This window comes from Bacillus rossius, chromosome 1 (genome assembly GCF_032445375.1).
Source record: "Bacillus rossius redtenbacheri isolate Brsri chromosome 1, Brsri_v3, whole genome shotgun sequence".
NCBI classification, from domain to species: Eukaryota; Metazoa; Arthropoda; class Insecta; order Phasmatodea; family Bacillidae; genus Bacillus; species Bacillus rossius.
The window spans coordinates 243,748,611-243,767,657 of record NC_086330.1 but is presented as its reverse complement, the minus strand read 5'-3'; positions in this window follow the sequence as shown (position 1 = coordinate 243,767,657).

The window sequence follows — 19,047 nt, the reverse complement described above, 5'->3', positions numbered from 1 at the left end:
AATAAGGAAGAACCTGCCATGAATGTGAAGACAGAAGTTGAAGATGAAATGCCAACTGTAAAGAAGAGAAAGTATAAACCAGATCGAGAAGAAGAGGACTTAACGAGTACAGAGTCCATGCACAAGAAAAAATACAGTAAAAGGGACACCAAGTTAATGCAATGTTCCGACCATACCTGATATCGTTTACGAGTCGGAATAATGACACGACCTATGGCATGTACAGAAAACATAATAAGTGGTTCCTCGGTGCTAAAGAAATAGACTTTCTACCAGGAAAATTGTGGGCATAGAAGAGTTCAAAATGCGCGGGACTCCGGGTCTGTACGAATTGCTGTTTCGCAGGAGCCTAAAGGATATTCTCACAAAGACTTACAAGAGTACAAAAAACTGCTAAAGCTAACCAATGCACATTTTCGCGATAACGATCCAGATAGTGGTGTATATAAAGACTAAGATCATGAAAAAATCGACATTCTCGCCTATCTCTTCAGTGAACTAACAAAACATGGTGAAGGTTTAAAAAAGCTTGAAATTGGTCAGATATTTGACTATGTATATTGGGACGACCCCAATGAATTAGTAGATCGCCTTAGAATTCTACATGCTTCGCTTAGTATAGGAAACTATTCGCACATCAACGAAATAGTCTCCATACTTGAAGATCTGAGGGAAGCCGGCTACATACAATGAGTCGAACCGGAATCGATCTTGAACTTCATGCTCCTGCTAGACGCAAATACCTTCGTCGCAAAGTCATGGTTTGTGGAATTGATGATTTATTCCAGGCGGACCTTGAGGAGATGATACTGTATTCCCGACTGAATAAAGGTTTCAGGTACATGTTGACAGTCATCGATGTTTATAGCAAGTTCGGTTGGGCTAGACCTTTAAAATCAAAGACTGCAACTGAAGTAGCCAAGGCCATGGTCAATATTTTGCGGGATGGTCGTGAATCATCGCACCTACAAACGGACCTCGGAAAAGAATTCTAAAATGCAACCTTCAAGGCATTTATGAAGAAGTGTGGCATCAAACACTACTCTAAATTTAGTAACGTCAAAGCCTCTGTTGTCGAAAGGTTTAACAGATCTTTGCGTTCCAAGATGTGGCGACAGTTCACGGCTAACGGAAATTACAAGTGGCTTGACATCTTGCCAAAACTAATAAGCGAGTATAATTCCACGGTACATTCTACCACGAAAATGAGGCCAAAGGACGTAAAGGACAATCGCTTACTTCGAACAGTGTTTTCCAACACAGAGAAGAAAGATCCACGAAAGCTTAAAGCTATCGTCGGTGACATTGTGCGAATCTCCAAGCGGAAAGGTATCTTCGAGAAAGGTTTCACTGCGAACTGGAGTCCTGAACTTTTCTGTGTGACACATTTACGTGAATCAGAGCCTAGGACCTACCACCTCGAAGATTTGGACCACAAACCTATCCGTGGCGGCTTCTATGCCGAAGAGATTCAGCCTACATTGTACCCCGATACGTACTTGGTGGAGAAGATTATATAACGAAGAAATGGACGATCCTACGTCAAGTGGTGGGGCTTTCCACCTCGCTTTAATTCGTGGGTGGCAGATGCAGAAATCGAGAAATCCACAAGACTTTAGTAATTTGTCTGTGTTTTTTTGTACTTTTAGTAGTGTAGAGTTGATAAATTTTTGGTTTTTTAAAAGAACTTGCAGTGTTTGTATTTTCTCAAACCTGTCACTTAAAATTAAAGTTGTTTGTATCGTCCAGGGATCGAACCAAGGACAGAAATTGATCGATTTATCAGTATATTTATTACAAATTTATTTAATGAATTTTGAACTTTTTTCATTAAAATCGGATAATAAATAAAGATTTCAAGATGGTGGCCATAACGATAATTCATACAGTGCTGACATAATTCAAAACGTCGAGTGTGGTGTAAGATGTTTTTATTACTTTTTATTGAGAATTTTTTTAATATATTAATAAATTACTGGTTTACTCTCGCCGGGAATCGAACCGAGGACCGAAACAATTGAGTAACTAAACATTTTAAGTAGGCAATTTTTAAAAATATTGTTTGGAATTTATGCAGAATTTCTAGCATAAAAATTACAGATTTTCATTATGGCAACTGTAACGATAATTGCAACAGTTATGTCTTTATACAAGATTGTGGTTCTGTCTCGAACAGGTGGTGCTATTATTACTTGAAATAAAATAAAAATTACAAGTCCGAATATGCATGTTATTTTTATATAAAACTTCGTTAATTCGCAGTCTGGTAAATGTCGCGATGGCCGTGCGGTTAAAGGCATGTGTTTTCCAACCTAGAGATCAGAGCTGCGATGGTTCGCATCACAGTGCTTCCAATGTATTTTGCATAAAAAATTAAATTTAATATGTCGATAAGGACCATAATAGCTATGGTATGTAATGGAACATCGACCTTATGTGATGAGACAGAGCGACGCTGGTGCTCTCTAGGAACAAACAGCAGAAACAAAGTCGATGATATCCAAGATGGCTGCCTCCAGTGGAACAGAAAAAAATTCTTGAGCGATGCTGGCGCTCTCTAGGAACAAACAGCAGAAACAAAGTCGATGGTATCCAAGATGGTGGCCTCCAGTGGAACAGAAAAAAATCAATATGGCAGCTATGACGAAAATTTTATCATGAGTGAGTGGGGCTCTCTATTTAAAGGTGGTGGAACCAAGATGGCGGATCCAATATGGTCTCCGGGGTCAAGGTCAAGGTCACTGTCATCCAAGATGGCCGCCGTGACGTCAGAATCCAAGATGGCCGTCGGCACCTCTGTCACCTCACCCTGGACCCTGTCCCAGTATCCCCATTTACGTTCTACTCTAAACTAACCAACCATCCACACAATTTTAAAGTATTTCGGAGAGTAGCCTACATTTTCAACAAATTGAATTTTCAAAAAAAAAAAAAAAAACTTTAAAATCTTTATCGGAATGGTAATTCTGTAAGCAAAAGAGGTGGCGGAATAATTCCGATAGTTTGTGACGTAATTCCGTTAAATAATTGTGCTAGCAAGTGTTCAATATTAGGGTGGAAATGACCTACGCTCGCGACATTCATTTTATTAATATACGTGTCATATTTCTCTATTCACTACCCCACCCGCATTAAATGAATTAAATGTAAGGAAAAAAGTTTTATTTACACTAGTTAAACGTAAAATATCATTTTAATATTAACCAGAAAAAAGGCGGGTTTAATTTCTTTCCTCTTCAAATATATCTGATGGTATGATAGAGACATTATCAAGCAAAAAAAAAAAACAAAAAAAAAAACAAACGAAAGTGTAGCGATACTGCAACCCCGTTTTTCAAACTGGCGAGCCCCTTTTTTTCACGCTGCACAAGTTCTGTCGGGCCTCCGGCAGGCATGTTAGTAGCCAAGTTCGATTGGAGCATGGATGCAATTCAGTTTAAGACCTATACCCTTCAGGTCGATTTACTTTTGAATCACCTTACTAGTTAGTATAAAATAGTACATAGCATCTATAATCTCTCTTGTGTCACGAAAATCTTAAGATACCCTGAAATTTCTCTTGATCGGCAAGTTCATAGCTTTTTGGCGTTTAAATCCACGAGCGTAAATCATTTAGATAGATATCATGTTCAATTTTTTCTTTCACTGGCGTTTTAAGCTCGTTGCAATGGTTATTCTTAACAAAACCAACTAAATCAGTAACTTCAGTGATTCCATAGCAGGTCAGCTCATGTATAGTCCTAACTCTGTAACTATAAAGCCACTTTAATGCTATATAATGTTTTAAGTCCATTATTTTTAATGTTAACAAAATGAAAACTAGTCGACCCTATACTTTGTCTATGTAACTAAAAATAATATTTGTCTAGTTGTACACATCTCCACTACAAATCCTTGAATTAGCAACAGTACAAAGTCCTTGGAGTAAAAATATCTTCACATCAACCAGTTGTATGTTAAATTAGTTAGGTATATTATTATATTTAATATTTTATCAAATCAATACTAGAAAAGGATACATATTTTAAAGAAATTAAAATTATTGATCGCAATAAAATGTTGCAAAGAGGATTAGAGAGTTGTGAAACAACAACTCTAAGGAATTTAATGGAAGAAATACACGAATTATATGCAAAGAACTTACAAAAACTTGACACGTTAGAAGACTCAACAGAGGTAAGTTGCCTATGTGGAAAATGTATTGATTTAAATAATTTAGTTATATATCTTATGAAGTCCATTTTTCATAGTGAAAAAACTTTCACAACACAAGTATTCGTACCTTCCTTCAGTGTTAGGGATTAAAAAAAAATACGATTAGATTGGTTAACGGGTAAATTTTAGATTAAATGTTTTTCCATAAAAATAATAAAATTCCGAAAATGATGTTTTTAAACACTAAAGACATTCCTCTATTTACCCTAAAATATTGTTTGAAAATTCCTAATGGATTCTGAGTTAATGTTTATAACTATTGAAGTTATGTTTACACATCAATATATTATTACAGCCATGTTAACTACATATGTATGTTATGTTTTATACTGGTAAAATAATTTTTTTGTAGTTCTATCTTTGTGGTAATTATTTTGAGACAGGAAACCAAATTAGTTTCTCTTTATTTAAGATTTTAATTAAGAATTTCATTATTTGGAAAACGTTTAAGCATTAAGTAAGGCATTACCGTCAGTATGTAATTACGGCAATGTTAACTGTAGGTAGGTATCTGTTTTGGTACTTCTTGTGTTAGTGGTACTTTATATATAATGTAAATAAATAACATGGGTTTTTATTACACTTAAAGACTATTTAATTGAGGTATTATTCGTTTCATGTAGCTTTACATATTTTATTGCTTTTTATTAGATTGGATTTGTGATATTTGCATTTTAAGCGCTGCCGGTATATTGAGTCACGTAGTGATAAATATTTGAATGGAGATCAAAATCGTTGAAACAAATATTTTGTCAAAATGAATTCATGGCGCATTTCATTTGCCGAGTGTGTAAGCATTCTTAAGCTGTGACCTGAAAATTGGTGGTCGTTCTTACAAGATTTTAGGATTCTTACTGTTGTATTTTCTGCAGTACCTAAGCATGGCTGGTGTTTCAGGTAGTGCGTCTGAGGTTGTGAACAGTTTGTGTGACGGGTGTTCCCTGGACGTACTAACATTTGCACATTTAGTGGATTCGTGGAATTTATTGTTTGAATTTTTACTAGATCACGGGGTTGTGCGGTGAAGGGTGAAAAATGTGGGGCGGTTATTGAGTTGACCGAGGACAGCGAGTGGTAGAGTTGTCAACGGGCGACTAGTACACGTGTCGGTAAAACAATTAAAAGGGTTAAATTGAATTTTAAAAAAATATTTCAGAATTGTAACGTGCTTATCTTAAGGTCATGTAATTGTTATTAACCGTTAATCTTCCTCGCACCCTTTACATTCACAATCATTGTTATGTAAGCTTTCAAAACTTCACAGATTGGTCATATTTCTGCGAAAAAAGTAATCGAATGGAAGATGAATCACTCTGTAGGTGAATTGGGTGGAACGGGGTCGGTTTTAAAAATAAGTGAGGTAAAACGATAAATGTAAACATAAAAATATGAGTAAATAACTTACCTCTGTAACGAGCAAATTCATTTGTCTCATGTTGAAAATAAACGTATAATACAAAACTCGGACACGAAATTGAACGTAGATTATTTAGCATAATTATTACCATAATAAATATATGAAGAGTATTCGTTTTAGAGATAAACGACAAAAATTTCTTACCTTTTTAAAACCTAATTGCAATTCTGGTTAACAAGATGGTTCTATTTATGTCTCAGAGCTAGCCGAACAGGAGTACCGAACGCGTTGCATGAAAATGCCAAAACGCTGAACATGTGACATTTCTCTCCAGACTGAAGTTACACTTAGGTTATCATTGTCTGCAATTTTGAGGTTATACTTCTTTAGGCACATTGAAGGTGAACTTTAAGTATGCACCAGTAACAGTAGTGTGTAAATGGGCGTCCGGCGCCAGGCGTCAGGCGCTGGAGCCGAGAGCCGGTCAGCCATCTTGGATTTGTGACGTCACGGGTGGCAAAAATTCCTCAAAATTCCTCAAAAAAGACACAAAATGACTCAAAAATTCCCATTTTAAGAAAAAATTTCCCGTTTTCGAGGGAAAAATTCCCGTTTCGAGAGAAAATTTCCCGTTTCAGTCCGTAAAAATCCCAGCAGCTAGAAAAGTCCTAAAAGTGGCTTAAGCATCCTTAACTCAAGCCACTGTTAAGCCGCTATCAGGACTTGACCTTGAAACCGACCGCCATATTGGATCCGCCATCTTGGATGACGTCATTGTGTTCTCGAACATTCCGGCGATGTGTTATCCGCCATATTGGATGATGACGTCACCGTTGCAATTTCCGTTACGGCCGCCATCTTTAAATTTATAATCCGAGTTTAATGAAAAAAAAATTAAAATTTATAAAAAATTAAATTAATAAAATTTTAATAAATTATTTATAAAAAAACAAACATTTACGACACGGAACTCGGAGTCCTCGGTTCGAACCTGGTGAGGGCAAAAAAATTAAAAAATGGCGACCGATCCTTCCCTCGTGGTGGCTGCAGGCAGACTGACTCCCACCACTTTTTTTTTCAAAGTATATATAACGTCACCTAGTATGACGTCATGTCCGCCATCTTGTCTTCGATGCTGGAAGCCATCATCATTGTATCGTCGGCGAGAGTGCGCTGACGCCATGTTAGTTTAATTATTACCCGCCAGAGTGCAGTAATCATTTATTACTGTGACACCCGCCATCTTGAAATTTGGCCGCCATCTTGAAAATCCGTAATTATTTAGCTAGAAATTCGGGAAAAGTTCCAAAATTCATTAAATAAATCACTCATTAATTTACATATTTATTCGATCGATTCCTGTCCTCGGTTCGATACCCGATCGATGCAATAATGTTTAATTTTATGAAAAAATAATAATTTCAATAAACCACGTTCAACATTCGTAAGATACTTTAAATCCTCTACCACCATCATCCTATCAGACAACAAGGCCACCATAATGAAAATTTGTATTTATCGAACCATAAATTTATAAAAGTATTAAATTCATATAAAATCAAACAATAATTTACCTATTGAATAGTTACTTGGTTCGATCCCTGGCCGATACAAAAAAAATTAAATATAACATCAATTTAACATAATAGTAACAGGTTCGAGGAATTAAACACCGCAAGTTCTTTTACAAACATAATATTTATTACATAATCGCTATTCTACTACAGGATCACTTACGAAAGCCAGCAATCTTACAATCATTTAGTTCCGCATCGGGTGAAATGACTAATTCTTAGCTCCAATAGGTTTATACTAGACCGAGTCCAACCAGAACCTTTACTGACATAGTTCTCCTCTTCTTGACAGAGTTTCCGGACACCGTGTTTAACAGTTTGCTTCACATCGTTAGAACTGTAAATTACTGCAGCCGATGTTTTGAATGCACACTTTTTCACTTTGTCATCGAAAGGATATGGCTTTCCATATAGACAGTCCAAATACATGTTATATTTTAATGGACCGTTTGTTGTTACGTCATCAGTAAGCTGATTGATTATGTCCTGTCTGATATCATCAAGAAAAGTACAAATGTCCTTCGACTCACCGAACGTATTTAGATAATAGTAGTCCTTCAATGTTCCACGAAACGCAGTCTGCGCCAAGTAGAAGCCATTATCGTTCACTTGTAATGCTCCGAACACAGTCTTAGGTTTATTTTCATGTTCAGACGTCATAGCAATCGGTTGCTGCACATCTGTTTTTTTGCTTGTACGCTCACGAGCCTTCAATCTAAAGCGAGGAGTCGAAATTTCTGCAGGTAGTTCAGCAGTAGGCGCACGGACTTCACCTTTACAGTTTTTCGCATGTCGGCGCAAACTATCGATTCGAGAAAACCATTCATGACAATCATCACATCGAAACTTCATGCGAGATAGATTCTTCTTGCATTAGCTCCTCTCATGTCTTCGTGCATCATGAGCAAATGCGAACGTCATATCACAGTAGCGGCAAGGATACCGGGGTGATGAAGACGAACCTTTCAGACCCGATCCAGATACTGACGTTGCCGCAGTTGCACCATCTCCAGGCTCCAAAGCTTCAAGGCTGTAAAATGGTTTTTGACAAGGACCCAAATTACACTCGCTTCTCTCATGTCGTTTAGCATTCTTTCTCACGGTAAACACCTTGCTACAGTATCTACAGTGATGTCGTTTTGATACAGCTACAGACATTGGACCAATGGCAGATGCAAACTAAGAGTTTTAAATTAAAACAATTAAATATAATTTTTTAAATATTTCGTTGCAGTCAGTGTCAGAAATCCTTTGGTAGAAGATATTACTTGGAAAGACATTGCAAGACCTGTACAACTAAGATGAATAAAGATAACGAATACTGGGCTACAACATCGCGGAAGAGGAACATAGGCGAATTATTAGACGACAATAATTATTACGAAGAATGTAAAAAAGCTAATGCTAAAAATACTGATCTAGATCATGATAATAATTTAAAATTTAAAACAAACGAAGAAAGTTGCAACCTTATTAGAAATGAAAAGATATTTACACAAATATCTAGTCATCTCCATGAAAATGTGAAAGATGGAGAACCACCTGAAGCTGACAAGGCTGAAGACTGTGATGAATCATCTGAAGCTGACATGATTGAAGATTGTGGTTACACATCTGAGGCTGACATGATCGATGACTGTGCTGACACATCTAAGGCTGACATGATTGAGTACTGTGCTGAAGTACCTACAGCAGGCAAGATAGAAGACTGTGATGGCGGCCTGAGACCAAACTGATGGAAACGTCGTAATAAAATAAATTATGCTGATCAAGCTTGTGATGCTGACATGATTGAAGACTGTGGTGACAATTCTGAAGCTGACATGATCGATGACTGTGCTGACACATCTAAGGCTGACATGATTGAGTACTGTGCTGAAGCACCTAAAGCATGCAAAAGCGAATACTGTGATGGTGGCTTGAGACCAAAACGATGGAAACGACGTAATAAAATTGCTGTCTCCCGGCCTCTGTAGAAGGCCGTGGGTACTCTGCCCCCGCGTGCCCCGCCAGGTACGCGGCATGAAATCTAACCTGAACTTCAATAAGGCCGCTCGGCCGTGTGGAGGACGGGGTGGCGCGAAATAATCATAAGCGACACCGGTTATGTTGATTTGCGTTTAATTAACGGACATCTCCGGTGGTACACATGGGTACTAGGTACTCCCTATGCATACTCTACGCGGTGGCAGAATCGCTACAAACACTATGCGAATGCGCTTTGTGTAGGGGTATGCAAAATTCGCATTTGCGATAAAACGATTTTTTACGCGAATTTTGACATTTTAATTAAAGCGAATAATCACGAATTTGCAATAAAATCATTTTTACGCGAATTTTAACATTTTAAAACGAATAAACCCGATATCCACATTATAGGATACTTTTTTTACGCGAATATTAACATTTGAAAACAAATAAACCCGATATTCATAACTATTTTATTAAACTATGCTAAAAATACGAACTTCTGACGAAGTCCGTAACGTAGGCCTAACCTGGTGCAGAATTAGTAAACACAACACGGCCGCCATAATTAAACTAGAGTACGATGCGCTGCTTCCTCTCACACGCGAACATGTGACGATGTTTTTAGTATTTATGGTAAGAAAAACGGTGTAAATATGTATAGAGGTGAAATTGAATGTTTTGAATAACTTGAACGATGTAAGCAAAGACGTGAGTATAGTTTGATACACTTGTACACAAAACATCAAAAAAATACACAGTAGCTATACAACACGACGTTACTCGCTGAGCTCACACAATGATGCAATCAGCAGCAGCAGTGCAGCTGGCAGCCGGTAGTCTGCGCGCGCAGTCACGCTCACGCACACTCACACAAAGTCACAACAAAACAAAGCTGTTTACGGCCGTGCCCGCACGTGGTTGAATAGGACAAACTTGTAAACGGTTTGAATTGAACTTGCGTGGCATGGTAGTTGTGCTCTAATACTTACATGGTGTAGGCCTACATACTTATCCGAAGTAATAAATATTTTTAACGAAAATGCGTTAATTTACCGTAGTTACTTTTGTTGACAGAAATGCCGAAACCTGTAGTTACTGCCAAACAACAGGCCGGAGAGTTTTCACAACACGGTTTGTATGTAAGCGATGAAAAAACCATTTTCTGTCGTTTTTGTAATGTGTCTGTGACATGGGACCGCAAAGACTCGTGTGCGAAGCATATCGGCAGTGAAAAACATAAGAAACGGGCAACAGAAAGTGTTGCTGAGCAAAGTGTAAAACAGCAGTGTTCGATATCAGCATCTTTCAGTAACATCGCAAAGAAGACAGATTTCAAGACTAACTTCATCAAGGACACCACAGAGGCTTTCATTAAAGAATATATATTTTTACAAAAACTTGATAATCCCAACATTATAAATGGCTCGATAAGTACATAGAAGGAGCTGGTGATTTGCCGAATGCACTTAATTTGAGAGAAAAATGCGTGGAAGACTTGGCACACCAGCGAGTAGAAGACCTAAAGATAGTCCTGAAAGAGAAATGAGTGGTTGTGTTTTGTGATGAAACGACAGATCGTATGGGAAGATGTGTGTTTGTTGTTTTATTTCGTTTTTTTTTGTTGACGATTTTGATAAGCCACAAATTGTTGTGGGTGGTTTACATTTTTTAGCTGCAGCTAATGCAACTACATGCATAGAGCAATTGTTGATTCCTTGCATAAGTACGACATCAAATATAACAATGTGAGATCCTTAGTTACAGACTCTGCGAGGTACATGGTCAAGTGCAGCAAAGCTTTGGAAATCATTGCTGGCGATCATTTACAGTATGTGCAGTGCTGGCCACATAAACTCAATCTTGTTGGTGGGGTGTGGATCAAAGAACTGTCCGAGCTGAATCTTACAGTTGTTAAGAACATTTTTTTGAATACTAGGAAGAGGCGACACCTGTACGCAAGTTTCCTAGAAGAGAAGTAAGGAGAGAAACGACCTTTGTTCCCCATTCCTGTAATTACTAGGTGTAACTATTTGTTCACATCTGTGTTTTACCTTGCAGATTATTTGCTTGATATTGCTGCCTTCTGCCAAAAAGACGAGATCAAAGCGCTTCAGAATGCTGGTGTAAAATACTTCAGTGCAATCAGCAAACAGCATCTGGCAGCTGTTCATATACAAGCAATTTTCGTAAAGGAGCATGCCAAGGAATTGGTGGATTTGATGCTAAAGTTGGAGGGTTCATCATATCCAACTTCACATTTGCTACATGGTGAACTGGAGCATCTCAAAGAATGCTACACAGCTGTTTCAAATGATGTTTACTTTGATAGCACCCAAAGTGCACTAGAGTCTCTTGCCCCAACTAAGGCAACAGAAGCAAAACTGTCACTACAAAGAATAGTTTCACAAGCCCAAGCATAGTTGACTTCTTTAATGGCACAGGATCCCAAAAAAAAAAAAAATGTTTGAACACATTAAAGTATTGGATCCAAAATATATCACCCTAGCAACAGTAAACCCAAGCCTGGTTGAAAATATAAGAAATATTTTTGGATCACTGGATACTGAAGAAATAATTTCAGGTTTCTGTCAGTTGCAAGCGGCACTGAACCAGCAGGTTTCAGAAAGTAATCGCCCAGACATTCTCACAGCTTTGGGATTTGTGAAATTAACGATGCCAGATTTTGCGACCAAGTGTTTCGAAGCGATTTGGTTCCCTTGTGCCAATGTTGACTGTGAACAGTTCTTGTCTTCGTACAATACAGTGTTGACGGATAGAACAACACTCACAGAGTCAAACGTGCAACAATGGCCATATTTTCTTTTGAAGATTTCAGCTGTGAATAACTTAGTGAGCGTAGCCTACTTACTGTGTTGTTTTTAATTTATACTCATGTATTTTAAGTTACCTTCATTTTAAATAGTGTTTGCTGTGTTGATTAAGTGTTGTAATAATTTTGAATCAGTAAGGTCCCAGTTTGCCAATGGTTTGAAGTGAACAATTCAGTGAGTACAGTAAGTATTTAAATAAGAATTGAGAAATGACTTCATACTTCTCCAAATACTGGACATTCAATTTCAAGTATACCTTTTTAATGTCATCTTTTTTAATATTAAGTAGCTAGTATTTGGTGTGAATTAAGTGTTAAAACAATTTTCACGACACTTGAGATATCAAATTAGTATTACTGTTATCCTTTTTGGTAGTCAAAATAACCTCCCGTTCAGAGAAAAACAACACCAATTTTTCAGAAAAATAACCTCGAATTCTGGGAACAAATAAACACGAAAAGTGCATATGCGGCATCTGAGCCGTTGTACAGTTACATTAACACACGCTGATTACAGAACAAACATGACACAAATATAACACAATGAATTTGCCGCGGCAGTCTCGCAGGGTGCGGTTATGAGTGTTCAGGAGACGGCCAGTACCGAAAGTTAACTGTCTTAGGGTAACTCAGTGAGTGTGACCTTAAATTACACCTTACTTCACTTGTGGTTGCAGCTGGCAGGCGTATGCGCGGTGATCTACCGAAAGCGTGTTGGCTGGAGTCGGCCAGTGCCGTAAGTGGCGTGGTCCGCGACGTGGTGTGGAACCACTAACGGAAACGGACGGGATAAGCCCGGGTCCGCAAAATACACGCCGAGTCGACGTGAGCAGCTATGAAGTAAAAGAAAAGGTTTGGATATTAAAGTGACTACAGAATGAACGATCGGTGAAACAAAGTGGAGGTCTGCTCACAGACACACGTCTTGGCACAGCACGGAGTGGTTGGAGACTGCCGAACATGGCCACCTCGCAAGGAAGGAAAACTTTCGCCTCCTTTGAGAGTCGGTGCCAAAAACTTACATTAACTTAATTTGCTCTATTATAAGCTTAAAACAGGTTACAGGTGCCCAATTAAAAGGTAGCACCTGGTAATTGGGTGCTTAAGGCTTAACAATTGTTTTAGAGTATTTAATTATTTGAATTGTGGCATCAAGTTGGCGACTGTAAATTTATTAACATATTGTCTGCTTGTGAACTGTATTAGTGGGATTTCTCCTAATCCGAACTTGATCATTGTCACGGGCACTTTAATTAAGGCCAGTGGCCACGGTGAATGTTAATGAAGTTTGTTGTCTGCTCCGTGCGTGCGATGCTCGCACGGAGTGGCTACGACACACTTGTTTAATGTCTGGTAATTAATAATTTTGTCCTAATGTCTTTTCCGGGGTTCAGTGCCCTTAAATTTCTTTGAGTCTATTGGGTTCACGCCCGAGGTGCTCGCCTGACTCATTCCCACTGGGCTGGGGGTGCGCTCCGAAAATGGGATCGGTTACTAGTGGTGCGGAGCACGGTCTTAGAGGCCATGGTCGGGGCGACGTAAAATGCCCCCCGCCGCCCCCCCCCCCCCATGGAAGCCCGTCTCCCCTGCGTGTTCCCGATCCTGCGGCTCGATGACCCCTTAGAACAGCCGGCACCCTTTGTGACGCGATTCCATGGCCTGCAAAGTCTGAACGCGGGCAGAAGCCGCTTCGGTCGCTGCGGGGGCAGCTGGGCCGAGAGGCGGCACCGGGGCACTAAAAGTGTTGGCGCTGGCGGACACCGCTTCGGTTGCTGCAGGGGCAGCTGGAGCTGTGAGGCGCCACCACGGCACATAATGTGTGGTGTGGTGCGACGAGACTGCCCAGAATGTACTCGGCTAGGTGGGCCAAGTTTACGCTCTTTTCGGGGGCTCTCTCACTGGCTTCTCCCCTCGGGGCTCATTGAAAGTGGCCGCCCGTAGGGCTGGCGTTCTCGCTCGGGTATCAGCATCGGGCTATGTGAGCTCCGCCCCTGGGTGGTATCTAGGATGAACTCGCACAACCTTGCTGGTCTGCGCCTCATCCATCGCGGACGGCCGGTCCTTTCCTCGCGCGGGTGCGTGACGGTGATGCGGAAAGTGGCCTCGGGAAGGGAGGCTGCTTGTCCCCAACTGCCTCTCGTCGGGCTCGGGGGTGGCTCCGCCTCGTCCTCATTCGAGTCGGAGATGATGCGCTCCGGGTTAGGGGGCGCTCCGGCAGGGTTCTCGGAATTTTCCCCTGTGACCTTCATTTCCGAGCACCGGGCATGGCGGAGCCCGCCCCTTCTCCACCGGTGTGGCTTGTTGTATGTCCCCGGGGGCTCCTTTTGCCTCAGGTGGGCGGGCTCACTCTCGGGGGCCTCCCCCATGTCGGGGCTTCTGCGGAAAAGGGGGCATCGCAGGGGTCATGTGGTGTGTCCATTTCCAGTCCTCCGTCGGCGAGGTGTTACTGCTCTTCCGGAGTGGCGATCTCGGCTGTCTCTTGTGGTCACTCGAATCTTCCAGGAGGGCGCGTGTCGGGAGGAGTGTCTGGCCTGTTGGCCGGGCTCCATTAGTCGGGTTCAGTCGGGAGTGGTTCCACGGGGATCGCCGCCACTCGCAAGTGGTCTCGGTGGATCTTCTGTATGTGGCAGACACCTAGGTCCACTATGTAGGACATTGTCCCTAGATGCTGTGTCACGGTGTAGTGGCTCTCCTAACGGGGGACGAGTTCGGCGCAGTAGTTGTGCGGCACTGCCGACATGAGGTACGCCCGGGAGTACTCATGGATGGCCAGGTCACAGTTGTGCTAGTGGTCGTGCAGTCTGTGGTTTTATTTCCTGGCTGTAGTGCAGTTGTCGCGCTGGGGTCGCATCGTATTCGTGGGAGCGCCGTTGGTCGCTCTCCTCCTGGTGCTCTCCCAGGTGCGGAATGCCGTGGGTTGCCAACTCGCCGAGTAGCGGCAGGTTGCACCCCTGGGTCATTTCCGCGGGAGTCATCCAAGTGGCCGCATTCATGCGCCTTCGGATGCAGAAGTGTGCGTCGTCGACGTGGCAGTCCCTTTGGGCGTGGTCCTCCCCCAGGCGCAGCCACATTTGGACCTTCAGGTCTTCATTCCTGCGCTCGGTCGGGTTGGCCCTAAGGTGGTAGGAGGGTGTGGTGTGGTGGATGATGTGTGCCTCTTGGCACCACCCTCTCCACCGGGCCCCCAGGAACTGGCTGCCGTCCATCAGGTCGAACTCCAGGTAGCCAAACCGAGTTAGGAAGTCGCGCGTCAGGACAGCGATGATGGTGGCTGCTCATGCATTGCCGCAGGGGTAGGCTGCAGTCCAGCGGGTGAACATGTCAGTCACCACCACCAGGAAGCGCTTGCCCCGCGGCGAGCGGGGGTACCACCCCACATGTCCAGTGGGAGTGTCTGGAATGGTGCAGATGGTAGGCGAGGCTGCTGCTTCTGGGTGCCATTGCCTCGACGGGCCTTGCGGCACTAGCAGGTCTCGCACTCCTCGACGTAGACCCGGACTTCCTGGTTAACCCCCGGCCAGTGGTAGTACTGGCAGACGGCTCTACGGGTCTGGTCCGAGCCCGGGTGTAGAGCGAGGTCATGGTAGAATCGCAGCCCTGCCTTGCACGCCTCTGGCATGATGTACATCTTCCACCCATTGTCTCCTCCGGCGACCTATTCAGGACCCGGTCGTCCCGGAGATGCCAGGAGGAGTGGTCTACTCCGCACGCTAGCTCGCAGCGACGGTCGGCGTCTGGCGATCGGCGCTGGGCCGCGAGAACATGCCGCTCTAGGTCGGCCTCGGTGCTGGGCGGTTGTTCGGCCCCCTTCATGTCGATCGTGAGGCGGGTACAGGTAGGGAGCCCGTCGGCAGTTGTGCTGGCATGGATGGGGCGCTGTATCACAACCCAGTACCTCCTGACTGCCATCTGGCTTGCGCGAGAGAAGGTCAGGGAGCTGTATTTCCGCACCTGGCACGTGCTCTACTGCAAAATCAAATGACTGCAGGAGCAGCACCCAATGGATCAGCTTCCCCTTCCTCCACTGCATGGTGTGGAGCCAAGTGAGGCAGCGGTGGTCGGTGCGGAGGGTGAAATGCCTGCCCTTAAGGTGTGGACGGTATTTCCTCGTGGCCCCCACCTCCGCTAAGCACTCCTGCTCGTTACTGTGGTACTGCATCTCCGCCGAGCCGAACATTGTGTTGGCGTAGTTTACCACCTGCTGCTCCCCACTGTCGTCCACCTGATACAGCTCGGCTCTGGTGCCCAGGGCACTTGCGTCCATCTGGAGGACGAGTGGGTTTTCGGGGTCAATGCGGGTCACAGAGTTGCACCGCGTGAATGCGTCTTTGACGGCCTCAAATGCCGCCTGAGCGGCCATGCCCCATTGGTAGCGGACTTGGGGTGACAGCAGGTCTGTTAGGGGCGCGATGACCTGGGAAAAGTTTTGAATGTAATTTCGGAGCCAGTTTTGCAACCCGATGAAGTGCTGCAGCTGCTTCTGGGTGCATGGGATTTCTGCCATCGCGATCTGTTGGAGGTGACCTAGTTGGGGTTGGTTCCCCTCCGAGTTGACCACGTGGTCCAGGAAGTCGACTTGGTGGCTCCGAGGTGGCATTTGGCTGGGTTGGCTGTCAGGTTGTTTTTGGCTAACCGCTCCATTACCAAGGCCTGATGGCGGCAGTGGTTCTCCCAGCTCTCTGAGTAAACGATAACGTTGTCTAGGTATGCTAGGGTGAAATGCCCGATGTAGGCCTCTAGAACTTGGGTCATCATGCACTGGATGGTGGAAGGGGCGCACTTCAGGCCGAACATCATGGCTCTGAACTGGAACAACCACCCGTCTGGCACCGTGAATGACGTCTTCGCCCGGTCCCCACGTCGTATGGGCACCTGCCAGTAGCCGGACTTCAGGTCCAGAGTGCTGAAGATCTGGGCCCTTTCTAAGCCAACTACGGCTGCCTTGACTCTAATCTGGGGGGCGGGGCGCTGACGGTCACGGGGTTTAACGAACGGAAGTCTATGCAGAACCGATTGGTCCCATCTTTTTTGGTGGCCAGTTCAATGCAAGTATTGTACAGGCTGTGTGACGGCTCGATGACCCTGCTGTGCAGCATCTCGTCCACCTGCTCCCGGATGGTCCGCTGCTCGCGGTACCCGTAGCTGTGAGGTGGGTCAAACACTGGGTCATTGGTCAGAGTGTGGATGCAGTGTTCGGCGATGGTGGTCCGCCTTAAGGGGCCATTTACAGCAAACACTTCGGGTTGGGCGACGAGGACCTTGTTTACCTCAGCCTGGTATGCGCGGGAGACGTCGTGCCGCATGTCCACTAGGGTCAGTATCGTGTCCTGTTGGAGGGACATCTGTCCTAGGGCATACACCATATATCTCTCCGCCCATCCCAGGTTGAAGCGGGGAGGTCCCAACTCCAAGACCGCATCTTGCTGGGCTAGCCAGCAGAGTCCCAGCACCACCTACTCGCACAAATACAGCACTACTTTTGCGGATACACAACTGTTTAATTCCTGGGTACTCACCACGATCTCGGCGTGTCCCAGCATCTGCCTGGCATGTGTAGTGGTGGCCAGGCATAGCTCGCCGCCGCCTGGGCGCAACGCGCCAGCAGGCACGAACAAGGGGAGTACGAATACGTAGCTTGCTCCGGTGTCTTATCAGCATGGCGGCTGGCCGTCCATTGACCTCCATGGGAATGAGGAACAAGTTGTCCAGCAGGCGGCCCAGCTGTCCCAAGGTCGGGAGGGCGTTTCCCTCTCCTAGTGCGTGGCTGTGGGCCTGTTTGGGGGAGGGCGCCCTAATCCTGGTCCCCCTGGAAGCCGTTTTCCAGTGCCGGCAGGCTGGCGTATTGCGGCGGAGGTGGTCTCGCATGCGCTTCCTGGTGCAGCGGTGTGGTTGGTTGCGTGGCCCAGAATCCCCGTGGGCACTCGCTGTGCCAGTGGCGTTCGCCATGCGGGCACCACAAGCGACACAGAGAGACTTGTTCCCGTGCCACAGCATCCTGCAGCGGTCGCTCCGCTCGCCAAGATGTCGATGCCTCAATGGCTCGTGGTCCTCTTGGTTGGTATGGTGGGGTGTCCCGTGGTGCTGTATTCTGCCGGGCTTCCAGTGGGCTGTCACTCCCTCGGGTGTTTACGGCTGGGCCGCGCTTGCAGGCCCGCTGAAAGTTTCGCTCTGTATCACGCACTTCCTACAAGTAATCTTTTACACAACCAGTGTGGCAGCAGTGCAGGAAGGGCTGCAGCTCGTCTCTCACCAAGCCCGTGTTGACGGGCAGCGCCCCGGACAGGTCGGTGCCGGGTGAGACGCGGCGGAACAGTTGAAGTTTCGTGGCTATGAACGCCTTGACTGCTTCGGCGTCCTTCTGCCGGGTCCCATAGAAGTGGGCGGAACACTCGACAATGTGGAATCGCAGGTTGAACAATGTATCGAATTCGCTCCAGGGCATCGCGAATTTGCCCTACATGCTCCACCAGCTCTGGGAAGTCCCTCGCAGCTGTTCGCTGACCCGCTCTGTACATTTGGACTAGCACTCGATTAGGCACGCTTCACACAGCCTCAGGAATTTCCTCGGGTCCCTATGCGGGGCTACGGCGAACTCCGGCAGAGTCACTCTGCTGGGTGACAGGTCTCGTGCCAGGTACTCCAGGGCGGGCTACTCGCATTTGGCCTCGGTCGTCCCAGGCGCGTGCACAACGTGGTCGGTGCGCGAGCTCCAGTCGCTGGTGTGGGTGGTCGGAGGGTCCGTGATCGCCGGTGTGGTGGGGACCAGCAAGGGGATGTTGTTCACTGGTGGTGTAATCGCCTGTGTATGCATTTCTGTGCTGTTGTGCCACGGTCCCAGGAGCGCTTCGGTCTTGATTCCCGGTGAGTTGCTGTTCGGCGCACATTTGCATGTCTGCAGCGGATTAGCCTTTCCCATCAGCAGGTCTCTGCCCCGTGGCTAGTAGCAGACTCCACAGGTGTTCGTTTTGAGCCTGTCCGCCATCGCGTTGCGTGGGGATTCGGTGTCAATGTTTACATAGCGTGCGCACGTGGCTCCGTTGACTACCTCCGCATGCGCATTTGGCTCTGTTGACAACCCGCTCCTGGGTGAGGGTATGCGG